Here is a 13,329-nt window from a genome sequence, read left to right on the forward strand (position 1 = left end):
GAACTGCCTGGTATTCCTCCTCTCCACTGGCACATAGAGAAATGTCATTTTTATAATATAGAGAAAAGTAATTGGGTTAACTCAGTCCAAAACAACTCTGCCCTTAGTGAAAAATGATACAGGGACTTTTGATGCACAGGAAGAATGGAGTTGGCTAAAGGCTTTAATTACACACTGCGGGCTAGATACACTCCTACAGTTGAAGTGCACAAGGAACAGCCCCCAAGAGAGTGATCTTTGCATTCCATGATCCTGTCACAATTAAGAGCAGCATTCAGCCTTGTTCAGCGCACAGTAGGCTCTGCAGGTTGTTAAATGTCAACAGCTACAATGGGCCAATATACCAATTGGAGTTCAGTGAGGTGTCAGGGAGGCTTGGCCACTATCTGTTCTGGCTGTCTGATACGTCAGCAGCAGAAGGCCATGAAAGAGCTGATCTGCTGTCTTTTTGCCATCGGAGGATCCCCCTCTATTGGGTGATGCTCCTGTAGTTGGCTGAACAAGATTTAGGGTCATATTTTGGCAGCAGTGCAGCTATAGTTGCCAACGTTCTAACTGCACAAAACTGAACATCCCTGCCCTACCCCTGACCCGCTCCTTATCTGAGGCCCCTCCCCCACTCACTCCAGCACCAATCCTTCCATTGCTTGCTCTTACTCACTTTCACGGGGCTGGAGCAAGGGGTTGGGGTGGGGGGGTGAATACTCCTGCTGGGCGTGCGGGCCCCGGGGTTGGGCCAGAAATGAGGGGCTCAGGGTGTGGGAGGGGGCTCTGGGCTGGGGGTTGGGGTGCAGGAGGGGCTGAGGGCTCTAGCTGGGGGTGCGGGCTCTGTGGTGGGGGTGGGGATGAGAGGTTTGGGATGAAGGAGGGGGCTCAGGGCTGGTACAGGGAGTTGGGGTGCAGGATCTGGGAGGGAATTTATGTGTGGGAGGGGATTCTGACTTGGAGCAGGGGGTTGGGTTTGGGGTGCGGGTGGGTGGGGCAGACTCCAGCCGGGTGTCCCTTACCTCAGGCGGTTCCTGGTCAGTGGCGCAGTAGGGCTAAGTCAGGCTCCCTGCCTGCCCTGAGGCCACGTTGCTCCCAAAAGCGGCTGGCATTTCCTGGCCCCAGGCAAAGGTGCAGCTCTGTATGGTGTACACTGCCTGCACCCGCACGTGCTGGCCCCGCAGCTCCCATTGGCCATGGTTCCCGGCCAATGGGAGCTGTAGAGCTGGCGCTCAGGACGGGGGTAGTGCATGGAGCTTCTCTGGCCACTTCCGGGAGCCATGTGGAGCTAGGACAGGCAGGAAGCCTGCCTCAGCCACACTGCACTGCCAACCTGTTTTTTTTTAAACAGACTGGTCAGTGGATGCCCAGCAACCCTAAGTGCAGCATAAAGCAACTGTATTGCACACAGGAACCAGGTCTCCTATTATCAGGAGAACTGTAGAAAAGAATTTAGTGGGCAGCATGGTGGCAATTGATATCATAATGTTACTTTAAAGCACCAGCTAATCCAAATTTGGATCAAGAGACTCCTCAACCAAAGTCTTTAAAGAAACTGACAAGCTCTGTCTATCTAGGGTCTTGTACTTCTCTCAAAAGCAGGGTAGGATGATATCAAGACAAAACTGTATAGTGTGTTTATATACTGTTTATTGTTTCTAAGTTGCTTTTTAAAACTTTAATATGTCATTGAAAATGTTTGCTTGCTGTGGTAAGCAATAAAAGAGCTCCTGTATGGTATAAAATTATATGATTATTACTGTAATTTAGCACTTAGTTAATGAAGACTTGAACTGCTGACCCTATTGGATAATAAGGTATCCCTGCTTACATTTGCAAGAAACTGATTTAACTGTAAAGGTTAATCCACTGTCATATAAACATTTGATCTTGCAGAGATCCCATTAACCTTTTCAGAAAGTGAAGATTGGGGATATGTGTATAGCAAAATACTAAAAGGTTTGAGTATATCTAACAATCTTTTGCATTTAGCCTGAGGACTGAAGTTTAGGGACTGCACTGTCTTCAGAAAGAGATCACGCTCAGCAACTCACAGTGTTTTCTGTCATCACTAGTTTTTAAAAATGCTGTTGCAATTAGCAGTTCTGTGAGACTGGGAAATCTGCTTTTCATCTTTGTAGACTTGGGTTGAAATTGTGCCCTGGGGACAAAAGAGAAGAAAAGCTTATTAGGAGTTTCATATTAGTCATCAGTGGACCTTTCTGCATACACATTTCACCTTTCTTCAAAGGATATCACTGTGATTAACAAACATTAACTAGGCATCACAGCTCACCCGTTAAATAGGTGAGGCCCATACGCAGAGTTTTTTCACCCATCTGCAGATGGAATATAGAGTATTAACAGTGCAAAGCAACACTGCAATACTCATAGTAACAGCTAGAGGCATACATAGAATCATAGAAGATTAGGGTTGGAAGAGACCTCAGGAGGTCATCTAGTCCAAACCCCTGCTCAAAGCAGGAACACCACCAACTAAATCATCCCAGCCAGGGCTTTGTCAAGCTAGGCCTTAAAAAACTAAGGATGGAGACTCCACCACCTCCCTTGGTAACCCATTCCAGTGCTTCACCACCCTCCTAGTGAAATAGTGTTTCCTAATATCCAACCTAGACCTCCTCCACTTCAACTTGAGACCATTGCTCCTGCCACCACTAAGAACAGCCAAGCTCCATCCTCTTTGGAACCCCGCTTCAGGTAGTTGAAGGCTGATATCAAATCCCCCCTCACTCTTCTCTTCTGCAGACTAAATAAGCCCAATTCCCTCAGCCTCTCCTCATAATTCATGTGCCCCAGTGCCCTGATCATTTTCATTGCCCTCCGCTGGACTCTCTCCGATTTGTCCACATCCTTTCTGAAGTGTGGGGCCCAAAACTGGACGCAATACTCCAGATGTGGCCTCACCAGTGCAAATAGAGGGGAATAATCACTTCCCTCGATCTGCTGGCAATGCTCCTACTAATGCAGCCCATTATGCCATTCACCTTCTTGGCAACAAGGGCACACTGCTGACTCATATCCAGCTTTTCATCCACTGTAATCCCCAGGTCCTTTTCTGCAGAACTGCTGCTTAGCCAGTCGGTCCCTAGGCTGTAGCAGTGCATGGGATTCTTTCGTCCTAAGTGCAGGACTCTGCACTTGTCCTTGTTGAACATCATCAGATTTCTTTTGGCCCAATCCCCCAATTTGTCTAGGTCACTCTGGACCCTATCTCTACCCTTCAGCGTATCTATCTCTCCCCACAGCTTAGTGTCCTCTGCTGATGGTGCAATTCATCCCATCATCCAGATCATTAATGAAGATGTTGAACAAAACCGGCCCAAGAACCAACTCCTGGGGCACTCCGCTTGATACTGGCTGCCAACTAGACATCGAGCCATTGATTACTACCCGTTGAGCCCAACAATCTAGCCAGCTTTCTATCCACCTTATAGTCCATTCATCCAGTCCATACTTCTTTAACTTGCTTTCAAGAATACTGTGGGAGACTGTATCAAAAGTTTTACTAAAGTCAAGATATATCACATCCACCGCTTTCATTCATGATTCCTTTTCTTCTTAAAAGAGCTGCTAGTGCGTTTTATCACACGGATGGACCAAAAATCCTACATTGTGGGGTAAAAGCATTTTTGTTATCTTTCCAGTGTTGCAGGATCATAGTGAAAAATAAATGTGATGAACAAATATAGCCACAGAGGACAACTCAGATGTTGAATTCAATAAACTACAAGGTCGCACACTGCGTTGCTGCTGCAGGCTGAGCTGTATGACCAATGAGAGAGAGTAGTGTATGAAGCCACTGCCTGTGGTATGTGCAGGAAGCAGCGGGGGGTGTCACCAGAGATTCCTCTACTTGCAGCCATTTGCTTTGTCTTTTACTCTTCAGTTATTCATTAAACTACCCCTATTCCCTTCCCACTGGGCCCCAGAAGTTCACATCTCTCCCTTATCAGAAACTAGCCCCCATCTCTCAGTCGGGAATCGTTCTTACTTACACACACACTTGCCTTTCCCCTTCCAGGGTTCATTATAAACAGTCCCTGCTCCCCATCCACACTCCCCCGCTGCACACACACACGCCGACTTTTAGTATTCCGGGGGTGCTCTACCCCGAGGCCCTGCCTCACTCCGTCCTTTCCCACCACCCCTCCACACCCTCCCTGAGGCCCCTGTTTGCCCGCCACTTGCTGCTCTATGCCCTCCCCTAAACCCCTCCCCAAGCTGCCAATCAGCTCATCGGCGGCAGTCCCTGATCAGCTCACCACCAGCGGCCCCCAAGCAGCTGTGGCTGGTGGGTGATGAGCAGCCACCTTTTTTTTGTGGGTACTCCAGCCATGGAGCACCCAGGGAGTTAGCACCTTTCCCCTCCTTCCCTTAGGATCCCTGCTTCCTCCGCCCCTGCCCCATCTGTCCAGTCACTGCTACTTCTCCCACCTTCACCTTTACCCCCTCTAAAAACCCTACCTCTAAGGCCCTCTTATGTCTGTTGTTAGACTCCTGGCTACACAGTCTTCCCCATGCAGCAAGTTAAACTGAAGCTTCTTTCTCTCTTCGCTCCCTCTGGCTCTTCCAGCTATTATCTCTTTTCATTTTGTCTGGGAGGAGGAGTCATGCAGGGGGTCAGCCTGTTAAACGCTGCTGAGACAAAGGGCAGAGCTGAGATGGGAGGCGATGTTATCCTGGAGAGGTGTTAATGGCTGCCATCAACCTGTTCTTTGATCTATAGACAATTACCAGAGATGGTTAAAGCAGGTGTGTGTGGTAAGCAGATGCAAGGGGCTCTGTATGTCCCCCCTTTCTCCTTTCCAGTTTTCCCTCCAAATCAATAGGGCTTTGCCCACTGATGCCTAGAACATTCCCAGAACTTTTGGAATTGGCATCCTAAATTATCACATTGCAAACAGACAAAGCCATCAAGCTGAGCACAGGGCCTCTCTTTGCTTGGCCAGAACAATTAGGAAAAAAAGACCCAATGACTGAGGTGCGCTCATAATCCCTGCTGCAAGCACAGGGAGCCTCTTTACGCTCCCGTGTGGGCTACCTGCATCGCTAGAACCTGCATGGGTGTGGGAGTGTGAAAAAAGTAGCTGCGACTTTTTCTTGCCTCCCACACTATTAGGGAGAGAGTGAGCAGAGCGATCCCTCTGTCCACCCAACACACCTGCCTGTTCGCCAGAGCTGTACGCTTATGTCTCACTTCTGCAGTTCCCCTAAACGCTGACTGATTAGTGGAGTCAGATTTGAATAGATATTTTATGGTTGTTCCTCAATTGCTGTGCCATACGCAGATCCCTGTGTGCTGATTGGTTCATTAGCCGTTCACAGCAGAGAGATTTGAATAATGGAAAATATATTCAGTTCCATTTCCCACAACAATGTTTTATAATGTTGCATTTCGTTGTTTGAAATGGCACCTCCATAAAAGTTTTATATGTCCCAGCTATTAATATGTCTATCTCTGCCATGTGCCCAGGAATAGATTCTTTAGGTTGACATCTTTGTACATTTTTCTTTCCACTAGTAATTTATTTGAATTCTCCAACTAATTTAATTTTAATGCAAAAAAAAAAATCATGTTGCCTTATGAAGTCAGATTCATCATTTCGGAAGTACTACAATCTACCAGATTAAAGCAAAGTGGTAATAGCTGTTAGAGGATTTAATTAAAAACAACAAATCATTGGGTCACCGGTAATAGATGAACCCATAATCCAACTCACTAGATGCTTTATGTATAGTGAGATACATGCTAACATCTTAATCACTAAAATAGAACTTATTAGAAACTATGGTCCCGTACCTCACAGATAATTTGACCCTCTGTTTACAGTGGCCTCTTTTAACCTGTTGTAAGATTATAAACTCTTTGTGTTAGCCACTATATGTTTTTGTGTGTTTGTACAGCACCTGGCATGTCATAGGGGCTACCTGAGACAAAAGCTAGCGATCAATCAATCTTTCTTTTGTTTGGCTTATTTTAGAGCACAGTCTTCCAATGTATTAGGTCTGCTTTGTGTCTCTTTGAAATCTAGGGGCTCTTTGGTTAGTTTAGGGCCATTCAGCTGCCAGCATAGAGAATGCGGACAAGAGATAAGGAGGTATGGATGGGGTGGTTGTCCCTGTGCTTGGGAGAACCTCAGCAACCGGAATGGTCTCTTGGGGCCATTGGCAGCTGGTATAAAGTAGAGCAGCCCTAAGGCTGTGTTCTAATTTATGCCTGGAACTGGCACTCAGATGACCTCCTTTCCGCCAGAAGAGGGTTGAGTACAAGATACTTTTGTGCCCACCTCATGCAGCTGCATTGAGCCTTCCTCATCTGCAGCTGAGGATCTGGCCTTTGCTGTAGGGTTTAACCGGGCCAAAGAAAATTTAGTTCTGTGAGCCAGCTAATTTTAGTCATACTCTTCCTTCATTTATAATGTTAGCCAACACATATTCAGAATGCTTTTGTGGCTCAATGACAGAAACAGGCAAGTGGGAGTTATTTACTACTTACTACTGATTGCTGTGACCAATGCAAACAACTGTGGCAAGATCCTTTTCAAAACGACTCATATTTATCTCTCTGGTATGGCAGCAAGAATGGAAAAATTGTCAAAATTTTAAAATGGGTTAGTGGTAGATTGTGTGTGTGTGTGTGTGTGTGTGTGTGTGTGTGTGTGTGTGTGTGTGTGGTAGGTCTTAACTAATATGCACTTTCCTGAACTATACACTTTACAATCAGTAATAGAAATTGGCAGCCTCTCACTGAAGATTTAATGAAAGATACTGCAGTCTTCTATTAATAGCATCATTTCTACAAACTGTATCATAGTACATTGACTAATATACTATGAAGTATTGCTATACATAACAATCTACAGTTAACCACATAAATGCACAAAATACATCTTGTGATTCACTCTGCTTCTTTTTATTTTGTTCAGTCATTTGTTAATTTAAAAAATGCAATAATTTACAAGGAGCCTCCAATCATTGGTGCAAATTAGCAAGCTTCTGCTGTATTTAAATATTTCTCCTTATTTATTTATTTATTTCAGTTCTGATCAGTAGAAATAGGATTAGGTAATAGAAAATTAAAATGGAAAATGAGAACAGTTTATAAAAGGAGGCAATAGATTACTGCACATATTCTAATCTTTCAAAAATGGCAGTTGCAGTATATGCTGAAACCTCTGTGAGATGGATTTATGCCCACTTTATAAATAAATAGGTAAAAATGTGTGTTTATGAACAAAATAACGACTTGTTCTTGCAATAACTGTGTAAAATATTATATCTGAGATTGGGAAAGCATTTTCATTCTGGGTTGGGCATTTATATCTAGATCTGTGTGAACTGGGTTTTTTTATCCAAACTGAAAAATTGAAAAAAAAATTGTTTCAAAAATTGACCTAAACAAAAGTATTTTGGTTTTCTTGGCAGAAAAAGAAAATTCTTTCAAACTGTACCAAAATGCTTCAACCCAAGCTGAAGTGATTTGGGAGCAAATATATCCCACAGGCTCAGAAACCAGAAAAAAAAAACTACACTTATTATTTTCAAAAAAATGTCCTGGTTTGTAAACCAGTCATTTTTTAACACTTGGGGTTGACAATATTAACATCACCCACAAAGGGAGCAGGATAGAGAGGGAGTGATTGTCCTGCTTCTCTGTACCAGTCAATGGAAAGACTCCTTTTGGCTTTAATGGGCTTTGAATCTAGCCCTACATAAGCTGACATGATAAGTCAGTGCAAATAGTTACTCAGATCTTATTGCAGGTTATTTTTCATTATCCTATTCTGTTAACAGTACATTTTAGTCTTGTTGCACGAGAAACAAATTCACTGTACATTTTGGTCAATTTCAGAGTCATAAGATTTTAAAAATCATAAATTTCATTATTTCAGCTATTTAAATCTGAAATTTCAGTGTTTTAATTGTAGAGGTCTTAACCCAGAAAGGAGTTGGGGGGGTCACAAGGTTATTGCAGGAGGGGCTGCGATACTGCTACCCTTACTTATGCCATGCCATGCCATACTTACTTCTGTGCTGCTGTGGTGGCGGCTCTGCCTTCAGAGCTGGGCAGCTGGAGAGCGGCGGCTGCTGGCCGGGAGCCCAGAACCACCACCACGGCAGCACAGAAGGAAGGACGGCATGGTATGATATTGCCACCCTTACTTCTGCGCTGCTGCCTACAGAGCTGGGCCCTTAGTCAGCAGCCGCCGCTCTCCAGCTGCCCAGCTCTGAAGGCAGCAGCACAGAAGTAAGGGTGGCATGGTATGGTGTTGCCACCCTTCTGCACTGCTGCTGGCGGGGCGCTGCCTTCAGAGCTGAGTTCCTGGCCAACAGCCGCCACTCTCCGGCCGCTCAGCTTTGAAGGCAGCGCAGAAGTAAGGGTGGCAATACCACAACCCCCCTAAAATGTTGTAATCCCCAAACACACACCCCGCAACTCCCTTTTGGGTCAGGACCCCCCAATTTGAGAATCGCTCGTCTCCCCCATGAAATCTGTATAGTATAGGCTAAAAGCACACAAGACCAGATTTCACAGTTGGTGATTTTTTTTTATCGCCATGAATTTGGTAGGGTCCTACTGATGATCTATGCCCTGGGTATTAACATGACATAACTTCAAAGTAAAAATGGACAAAAATATTCATTTTTACCTCAAACATACTGTATGATAGTTGAACCACATAAGTTGACAGAAACAAGCAAGAGTCACAAGTCCTCTTTCACTCAGATTGTATCTTAGGTATTGGCACCATTTTCATCTCTCCTGATAGCACAGTTATCTTTCCAAAGAGAGGAAAGAATCTGATTAAAAAAAAAAAGTGGTGAGTCCTCTGCCATGGATCCTGGTCTTATCACTGTTTGGTTTAATTAGCACTGGTGAGGAAAATTTCAATGAACTTATTTGGAATTTCACTGGAATTTGCCCATTTTTCAATATGGAAACATTCTGCAGAACTCTGTCAATTTCTTACAAAAATTCTGCTGGAAACCAGGAAGGATTCTAATGGAACTCTGCCTGCCAGGTAGCTTTTGGTCAGAAACCTGCCTGTTTCCTGCCAGTTTGCCCACATGGGAACTGTGGGGAGGGAACTGAGCACCTGGGACCCCTAGATCCCAACTCCTCGGCAGCTCAGGTTTTTAGGTTCCCAGCTCCTCAGCAGCGGCGTTCATATTATGGGGAAAAAGTAGGAGGTCCCTGAATGTCAAATGGCTTGCTTTCATTTAAATACTAGTGAGAAATAAGGGGGCCATAAGACATAAAAGAGGTAGCCCCTAAAAGTACTAAGGGGGCTTGACTTCTCCAAAGCCCCCTGTAATTCAGACATTGCTTGGTAGCCTGCCTAATGGGCTGAAAGGGAGCAAGGAGCTTGCTAGGAGTTCCAGGTCCCAAGCTCCCCGTCAGGATTTCCCAGCAGCCTGGTGTTCCATGGTGCCTGGGTCTAGGACAGCTAGCCAGATGCACTTGCTCAGAGCTGGGGCTCCCAGGAGCCTTGCTGCCTTGGACTCTATCAGGACTGTAGCACAGTTCAGAAAATGGGTTGTAACATGGTTAGACTGTGTCTATACTCCAAGCCCATATCACATTAACTGAATAAGGGCAAGTCTTGTGATCTGGCCCACTAAGGCAATAGCAACAAACAACAGTACAGATGGCACTTCACTTTGGGGAACTTGTGGAAAGAGGAGCTGTGGCTTGGATGTTTTGTCTGGTGTGAACATCTGGGATTTGGGTTTCTGCTCTGTCCTTTCCATAAGACATCTTTAATTCTGCTTTATGGACAGCAGCCATCCACTTCTTAAAACAGCGTATGTAGAAGAGAATGTAATGCTTGTAAAATTTTGCAGCTTTTTAGCAGCTCCACAAAACAGACAGCAGCAATTCAATCTCCCAGCTTCATCCTAACTGTGTGCCACAACCCTGACCTGGGAGGATACCTCCAGGGGTGAGAGGGTAGTTCATCCAGCATCCTATTTCAGTCTTTGGCCTCTTTGCTGAGACTGCCAACAAGGCCTTTCTTCACAGGAGTAATCTAGAATCCCAGACCTTGCATTGCTGCGTTTGGTCACTTTTTGCTGCCATCTCCAACAATGTTGTATCTGTGCAGTGTGTGGTTTTTTCATATGCTTCAATGTTATTTCAAGCAAAGTTTTAAAGTCTGGGCTTTTATGTGGTTGTACAATTTTGCATGTACAAGTGTGTGTGTGCACGCATGTGCACATGCATTTGTGTGCACTATTGTCTGCACATACAAATAACACTATTCACGCAAAACCCATGTGTATGCATGCACACAGCATAAACACCCTCAGAGTTGTAAATTATTTTATTTGTGCATGAAGGGAAAACTGACAGCATACAAAAACTGAGTGCAAGTTAACTGCATACACAAAGCTGCACATGAACAAAGGATCATCGTGCAGTCCCTTTGAAAATTGCACCACAGATGAGTATTGCTGAATACCAGCTTTATGTAAGAGTTCTCAGCAGGCACTCAACTCCATATGATTTCCCCTTCAACAGGGCTCCTGGCTTGGATATAATGTGCTGAACCTACTTTTTGTCTTCAGCCTGCAATATGAACATGTATTGTACTGTCCTTGTATATTAAGGTCCGGTTATTTAGCTTGGCTTGGCGACCACCCTCCTTTTTCGTCTCTTTGAATTTGTCAGGTGTTGTATTAGAGAAAACAGTCACTCTCTAATTATTCATCTTTCACATTACCAATATCCCTTTTGTAATTCTCTGAATATTTGCTGCTGTGGTTTGCCCTCTCTGTCTCCTTCTGCTAACATCTGTTTTCTCACCTGTAGCTGTGTCCATTTTATTCTACATGGGTTCTGACACCACCCTCATCCCCATAGTATCTGAGTGCCTCCCAGTAGTGCATTAAGCAACATGACCAACATCTGTGTCTGTCTTACATTCTCTTTGCACTAAATCCCCATAGCAATTCAGCTCTGTCTCCTCTGTAAGAAAAGAGACAAAAGTGAGATTCTAACAACATCCAAATATACCAGATAAACGTAGTGAAGAGCAGGAATGATTTCTTTTATTCCCACTCAGTCTAGTTCAGATGCCTGACTTTCTCCAATACCTAATTCTGCCATATTTCTTTTTAAATACAATTCACTCTATTGCTGCTTTACTCCTGCTGGTCTTTCACAGCTCAAGATGGCATACAGTGCATAAGAAAATATTGAAAGGCAGCAAACCAGGAAGAGCACTGAAATGGTTTGTCCTCTTTGTTTTTTTCCAAAATCTATACTTGGCTTAGAGGTTGGTAAAATTCCCACTTCCTGTTCCAGCCGCATGAATGCAGTAGCTTGTCCTACTTCAGGTGCTGCAGGAAATAAATGCTAATATTTTCAGCCTTCTTGGCCTTTCAAGTCATAGAACATGTAATTCTACACTCCTGAAACATTATATTTGGCAAGGTCTATAAGCACCATCACAGCCCATAAACTACAAAAAGGAAAAGAAATTTGTATTGGGCATTATTGGAGGTACTATACATTTAGGAGGTGCATGAATTTCATTGTTCTGACTTCTTACTACTCAGCATAAATGTGTGTCCATTTTAGAGGATCTCTGCTTTATTTCATTTCTTATAATCGTCTTGCATGCCAGGGCTGATGCAAATGTGCTTTCTTTACTTTCTTTCTGCAACAACAATTTCTGCAACAGCATATTAGAAAATCCTCTAATCTTGATTTAACGCTCCTGTAACTTGGTGCTATTTCCACTTCTACCACAGACACCCTGTTGATGGTGTTTCATACTTCAAAATGGGCAGTATTCATCTGCAGAAACATTTAAAGGGGCTGCAAAAGACAAAATACGTTTTATCCAGGAGGAAAATGAAACTTCCCTTCCAATTCCCAGCTATTTAAGACACATTGTGAAGAATACTGACTGAAGGAAGACAACCTAATGCTGTTTCAATTTTTAAAAAAGCTTACTCTGTTGACTCACATTAGAAATGTTAATCAAATTCACCAAATACAATTGTTCTCAGAGTGAGACCTTTTTATAGCAAGTATTTTTTTTTAGGAGTGAAAGGAAAGAAGAGTCTATTACAGTCTGAAAGACTCAACTGTAGAACTGAAATACTATTCAGCACATACAGCACACTTTATCCATAAATTACTAAGTGCTTTGCAAATTATTTCCAGTGTGCAGATGGGAATATTAAGTGATTTACCTGAGAGCACAGAGTGTGGTGATAGCAGGGATAGCACCCGCTTGGCACACAGTACTGTACCATGTCCACTGAATTAAAACTGCCCCTAGATGTGTGTTGGAAGTTTCCAACTCAACTAGGTAAGTGCAAGGATACTGGGGAGAATTCAACCCTATGCTGTGGCCACTTTGGGTGAGCTACAGTCAGATAAAGGGGCTGTACTCCTACCTGATGACTAGCTCTGGAGGAGTAGGCATTCAGATACCACAACTACAGTATAAAATCCTAAGACAGCAAGGTCACTTGCCAGGTGCAGAACTGTCTCTGCCAAGTCTGCACCACCTACATAGCAGCCACTGATGCCAGGACCATTGTTGGGCAGGCGCAAAGACAGCAAGTAGATTTATTTCTGGTGGGAGGAAGCATAGTTGGGATAGAGCTGTGTCTTTCCAATTGCCCACTGCTGTAAGCTCCATGGAGCCAAAAGCAGCAAGATGCTCAAGCTAAGGCAATCATGAGGGCTGCCCTAGCCTTCACTCAGACTCTCAGCAGCAATGGAAATGGAAAGGCACAACCACCTCTCCTCTGCCCCTGCCCTATTGCTAGGCCCTACATAGGGGGGAACATATCTCGTTATGAGTAAAGCTGGTGGCTAGATGATAGCTGTGAAGTAAAAGATATAAAGCGAGCCTTCCCCACTCTAGCTGTTGGGAATGTTTGCATAACCATGGAGTCTTTGCTGGAATTACTGTCAAGAGGAAACTATTGGTAGCTCAAAAACAAAAACAAACCCTTACTGAGCCTTCATTTTCACTCTACTCATTACCAATATTCATACAAGTTGAGGTGTGGTGACAAACTATATGGGTGCAAAGGCTACTGTCACAGCTTTCTTGTATTTTCAATGGAAATACTCCTGGAAGGAGTGCGACTGGTTTTTAGGAATGTGACAAATATTCTGTGCATATATACACACACAAATAGAGCCATTTTTCCAAGCAGTTGTATTCTATCAAATAGTTTCCCTCAAATAAGAATGAGTAACAACTCGTGGTGTGTGTGGTTGTTCTCCAGTGACATATTTAATCTGATCTTTGGCTGGATGCCTACCATTGGTCTTGCATCCGAAGAAGTGGGTAT

General features: G+C 44.0%; 1 long non-coding RNA gene across 1 annotated transcript in view; it reads right to left on the reverse strand.

The window, feature by feature from the left end:
- Positions 1-1,717: 1,717 nt before the first annotated feature.
- The window catches only part of LOC123363718, a 45,828-nt gene continuing 34,216 nt past the window's right edge, over positions 1,718-13,329 (reverse strand). Inside the window, exon 3 of the long non-coding RNA XR_006576872.1 lies at positions 1,718-2,146. This is a non-coding gene — a long non-coding RNA (uncharacterized LOC123363718). The remainder of the gene's footprint in view (positions 2,147-13,329) is intronic.

The sequence above is a fragment of the Mauremys mutica genome, chromosome 1 (genome assembly GCF_020497125.1).
Source record: "Mauremys mutica isolate MM-2020 ecotype Southern chromosome 1, ASM2049712v1, whole genome shotgun sequence".
Taxonomy (NCBI): domain Eukaryota; kingdom Metazoa; phylum Chordata; order Testudines; family Geoemydidae; genus Mauremys; species Mauremys mutica.